The 5,338-nt window shown below is 36.5% G+C and overlaps 1 pseudogene; it reads left to right on the top strand.

The window, feature by feature from the left end:
• The first annotated feature begins 2,869 nt into the window (after window positions 1-2,869).
• Window positions 2,870-4,151, top strand: LOC147820602 (abl interactor 1 pseudogene; annotated as a pseudogene).
• Window positions 4,152-5,338: the final 1,187 nt, after the last annotated feature.

Below are 5,338 nucleotides of genomic sequence, written 5' to 3' on the forward strand. Positions count from 1 at the left end.
CCTATTGATGCTTACATGTGTGAAAAACTAAAAGCCAGATACAGTTTAATTTAATTCACATATTTTCTACAAGTTCTTCCTACGTAGTGAATATTGAATGCAAAACCACATCTGAGATGCAGCCCTGCTGCAGGGAGGGCACCCTGTGCACTCCAAAGACATAGATGCAAAAACATTAGGCAACCTTTTAAACCTGTTTCACCATGGATGAAATTGGAAATCAGAGTTTGAAATAAAACTTATACCACCTCGCATACACTCTTCTCACGACATTTTAGCTACATAATATGTACTTTGAGTATAACATCAAATTTTAACGAATACTTAAAGACAAAAATCACATCAGTAAAATAGTAAAAAGCTAATTTTCATATTTGTTATAGATGTTTTAAATAGTTACAGTGGCTTAAAAATGACAATTTGAAGTGTTGGTTGTAAAACAGTTTTGCCTGTTAAATTCTCCACTTTTGGTATCCTGCTTCATTTCTTTGGGTGTAAAGCATTTTTGCTTAGTATTGTGATATTGTATATGTTTTGTCCCAGAGGTATAGTAGTGTTTCAGTCCATCATCCAGCTTTGGCTGTTGAGACCATACAGCTGTGAAGACTTGCCTTTGTTTCAGTTAGACTGCTTTTCAGTTCTGTATTTAGTACCATAAGTACTATAGAAAAGATGTCACTTCTTCCTTTAAGGCTGTTTTGTAAGGCTGGATTTGTGTTTTTAAAGAAAAGCATTCAAGTATGACAATATACTATCTGTGCTTTCACCATTCAAAGTGCTGTTTAGTAGTTGAAACTTAAAACTATTTAATGTCATTTAATAAAGTGACCAAAATGTCCAAAAGAAAAAGACTGAAAATCCAGAAAACATAGGAGGGAAATAGCATCAGAGAAGAAGGAAGCAGGGACCATATAAGAACTATAACACACACCGCCATGACCCAGACAGATATACAGAAGTGAGATTAACTAATTACACAGGTGGCTCTCAACAAAGTCAAGTTGACACTTAAGCTTACTGAGAGTCAGGTCCTCCCTTTGGAAAGATTGTACAAATGTGTTAGCACTGATGCCATTTTCTATCACCATTGTAATTTACATATTAGATTCTAGTTTGGAATTTACAATTGATGATGTCAAATTAGTTGGATGATTCTTTATATTATTATGTTCATCTTTATCATAAGCATAGTGAGACCACCTGACATGTAACAGATGGCTGTATATGAGCATGCAACACTCCAGGGTGACACAGCACACAAAACAGACAATTAGAATGTTTAGGGTGAAGGTAATAACTAAGCAACTGAGACAACTCATCCAGAGCATTCATAAATCAACCAAGAAAAGGGAAATACACCCAAAATGAGACAGAAGAAGGACTGGCATTATTGACAAAGTAGCCGGGGTGTTGGTTTCTTTCAGCAGAGTTTCTACCACACCACATGCATTTATCCAACTATAACAGGAGGTGTTTGATTCCATCCCATTCTGCCCTATTCACCCAACAGACAGTGGGAAAAAACATGTTATCTAAAACAAACTTCTCAAGAGAATTAAAGTTTTCTATACAGCCACAGGTTCTGCAATAGGTTGTTAAGCTGTAGTAGCCAATGTTTGAGATAGATTTCTTATAATTTTATTTACATTTTTCCAAAGCAAACTTAGGAGCATTTTGCAAAAAGATGCCCATTCAGATGGGTTTATATCTAAGGCCAAATTCTTCTTCACTCTCTACTGCAATTTAAGAGTTGTACACTAATGTTCAGGTTCAATTAGCTATAGAGTGAAAATGTACAGATCAAATCTCTTTCCACTTATTGCAATATGAACTTGCCCACATCTATGGTGGATCATTAAATCCTTCACAGTTCAAATGTATCCTGGAGATTCAGAGTAGTGAGCTTCCTGTGGAATGCTTAGGGGATTTGTTTCTACCATTAGGGAAGCACTAGTTATATACATGTCTGAGGCTCCTTTATAAAAGTGTAAGATAAACTTGAATGCTACTGAAGACAAGATCAGGATCTTGAATTTGTCTAAATGTTCCAATATCTCTCATTTGTTTTTTTATTCAATTTGTGGCATAAGTTAATTATAAAATTCTCAATGTAGGTTTTGCCTAGTTCTTAGTTAAAGCCAGCAATTTGAAGGTGTGAACATAAATGCCTAATAATAAAGGATCAAATACTAGACTTGATACATCAGTGAAATCTGTTAAAAGATAAGTCAGAGACAGGGGTGCAAGTGTAAGCTCCTGAGCTAAATCCCAGTCCAAAAAAGATAAATCAGAGAACCTTCAATATGAAAATACTTAATGACTGATAAGATGCTGTGATCAAGAGGTTCACATCCTGGAGGCAGGTTCCTCAATGCAGGGGTAACAAGAGACGATAGAACCTTAAGATGTGCAGCATATGGAGAGGTAAGGGAATTATGAAGTAAAATCCTCAGAAAAGATTAATCACTTCTCATAGAAATGAACTGTTTAGCAAAAGTGGAGGTTCATTGAAAAGACCAAGCTGCTAGGATCAGAACCCACCTTCCCCACTCCACTGTCTTTCTTTATCTATAGTCACATTATTCATTTTCTGTGTGTGTTTCTGTGTGTCTGTCTGTCTGTCTCTGTCTCTGCCTGTCTCTGTCTCTGTCTTTCTCTGTCTCTGTTTCTGTCTCTTTCCCTCTCCATGTGATATTTTCTGCCTTTAGCTGCTCCCCAATGCCTGTGCCATTCCTTTGGCCCTTCAAAAGCATTTGTTAAAAAAATACATTTGAAAAATTAAGTATTTTGCTAGGTAAAACAAAAAGCAGACCAAGAGTATCTGGGCTGTGAGGCATGGAGCCCGGGCAAAGCCTGCGGCCCCTGTCTCTTTAACGCGAGAGGAAGCGATGCGGAGGGGAGGAAAATGGCAGAGCTGCAGATGTTACTAGAGGAGGAGATCCCTCAGGACAAGAAGGTGCTGATAGAGAATTACCAGAACCTGACCTAGGGTGGCAGACTACTGCGAGAACAACTACATCCAGGCTACAGACAAGAGAAAAGCTTTAGAAGAGACCAAAGCTTATACAACCCAGTCTCTAGTTAGTATTGCTTATCAAATAAATGCATTGGCCAACAATGTACTCCAGTTGCTGGATATCCAAGCTTCTCAGCTTCGGAGAATGGAGCCTTCCATCAATCATATCTCACAGACTGTGGATATTCATGAAGAGAAAGTGGCTCGAAGAGAAATTGGTATTTTGACAACAAACAAGAATACATCAAGAACTTGGAAAATAATAGCACCTGCAAATATGGAGTGCCCTGTGAGTTACATTCAGAAACCTATTGACTACACAATTCTGGATGAAGTGGGCCATGGTGTCAAGCATGGAAATAACCAGGCTGCAAGAACTGGCACATTATCGAGAACAAATCCTCCTACTCAGAAACCGCCAAGCCCTCCCATGTCAGGCCGGGGAACACTGGGGTGGAATACTCCTTATAAAACCCTTGAGCCTGTTAAACCCGCAACAGTCCCTAACGATTACATGACCAGTCCTGTGAGGCTTGGGAGTCAGCACAATCCAGGCAGGACAGATTCTTTAAATCAGAGACCAAGGACACACAGTAGAAGTAGTGGAGGAAATGGAACTTGAGAAAACAGTGGAAGCAGTAGTATTGGGATACCCATTGCTGTACCTACACCTTCCCCACCCACTATTGGACCAGTTGCCAATAATCCAAATCCACCACCACCTCCTCCACCAGATGATATTCCCATATTTGATGAAACTCTACCTCCACCGCCCCCTCCTCCAGTGGACTATGAAGATGAGGAAGCTGCAGTAGTTCAGTACAATGATCCATACACAGATGGGGATCCTGCTTGGGCCCCCAAGAATTACATTGAAAATGTTGTTGCAATATATGATTATACAAAAGACAAGGATGATGAGCTGTCATTTATGGAGGGTGCAATCATTTACATGATAAAGAAGAATGATGATGGCTGGTATGAAGGAGTTTGCAATCGAGTGACTGGTATTTTCCCTGGGAACTATTTTGCATCAATCATGCACGATGCTGATTATTTTTTAATTTTTTTGGCTTTTAAAATAGATTCTTATTATTCATACTATGGACTATTGCAGTTAACAGAATTGTCTTAATGTTTTAAAATGTGCCCATATTTTCAGGATATGTTGTTTATTGGTATATTTGAATCTCTACCTATAAGCATAAATCTTTGTGGCAGTTTGTGTACTGCTCAACAGCAATTTATACAAGAGGTTTCCCATAAATGATTATGCTTATGTACTTACACATTGTTAACTTTATAACCAGTCTATATATTCTGGGGAAGTGGGGTATAATATTTAACAAATCATGATTCAGATTGTACCATTACATGTTTCAGTGCAGTATGGTTACTAATACTATGTCAGACTAATATCACAATCAGAAAACTTAAATACTGGCTTTGGTCATACTTTTTGTTTAGATTCTCTCATTTTTAAAACTGTTTAAAGCATGCATAAAAATTTATGTATTGAAATATACTTAAAAAATTCCAAAATGCTTCCAATTTGTGTACTACTTACTGGAGTACTCATATTAAGTGAGTTGCTAAGGTCTCCATGTGAAACAAACACAAAGGATCATCTGTAATGTTGTAATTTGTACCTAAGTTTTTTTATGAGTGAATTTGCATTATAAATTTTTCCATTCATAAACACATAAGTGGACCAAAGGTTTTTGTCCTTTCCTTCACTGGTTTGCTTTTAAAAATACAAAAACTGATTCATTGCAGAATTATGGTTCTATTTTCTCAATGTATTAACTTGGATAAAAATTTAGCCTTATCTCAATGTGTCTTAATAGCAATGTGATGGATTTTTGCAATTTAAAATCTAAGATTATTATTTACAAGTCAAGTCAATCACTGATTTCCTTTTTTAAAGTAACTTTTGAAAAGAAAATATTTCAAAGTAGGTAAAATTCTTAAGGATTGATGTGTTAGTCCTTTAGTTTTACAGTGGACTGTTGTATACTGGTTCAATAAAAGGAGGTTACAAGTATCTTTTACATACTGTAAAAGTGGATGCAGTTAATTTGTTAATAGACACTATTTAATCTATTGCCTGGCACTAGCAACATTAAGATTTAAAAATAATTGGGAAAGGTGAAGGATATTGTGAACAGAGATATACTTACTGAATCAACAGATCTGTATTATGTTTTGACATAATTGAAATGCAACAAATGCATTTTGTGCATCTCCTTTTAATTAATTTGTTCTGTGGATTTATTTGTATTTTTATTTGGATTTCAAATTTCAGTTATGTACTGGGCATTA

The sequence above is a fragment of the Heterocephalus glaber genome, unplaced genomic scaffold (genome assembly GCF_053883595.1).
Source record: "Heterocephalus glaber isolate CG9 unplaced genomic scaffold, H.glaber_assembly_v1.0 deba00001832, whole genome shotgun sequence".
Taxonomy (NCBI): domain Eukaryota; kingdom Metazoa; phylum Chordata; class Mammalia; order Rodentia; family Bathyergidae; genus Heterocephalus; species Heterocephalus glaber.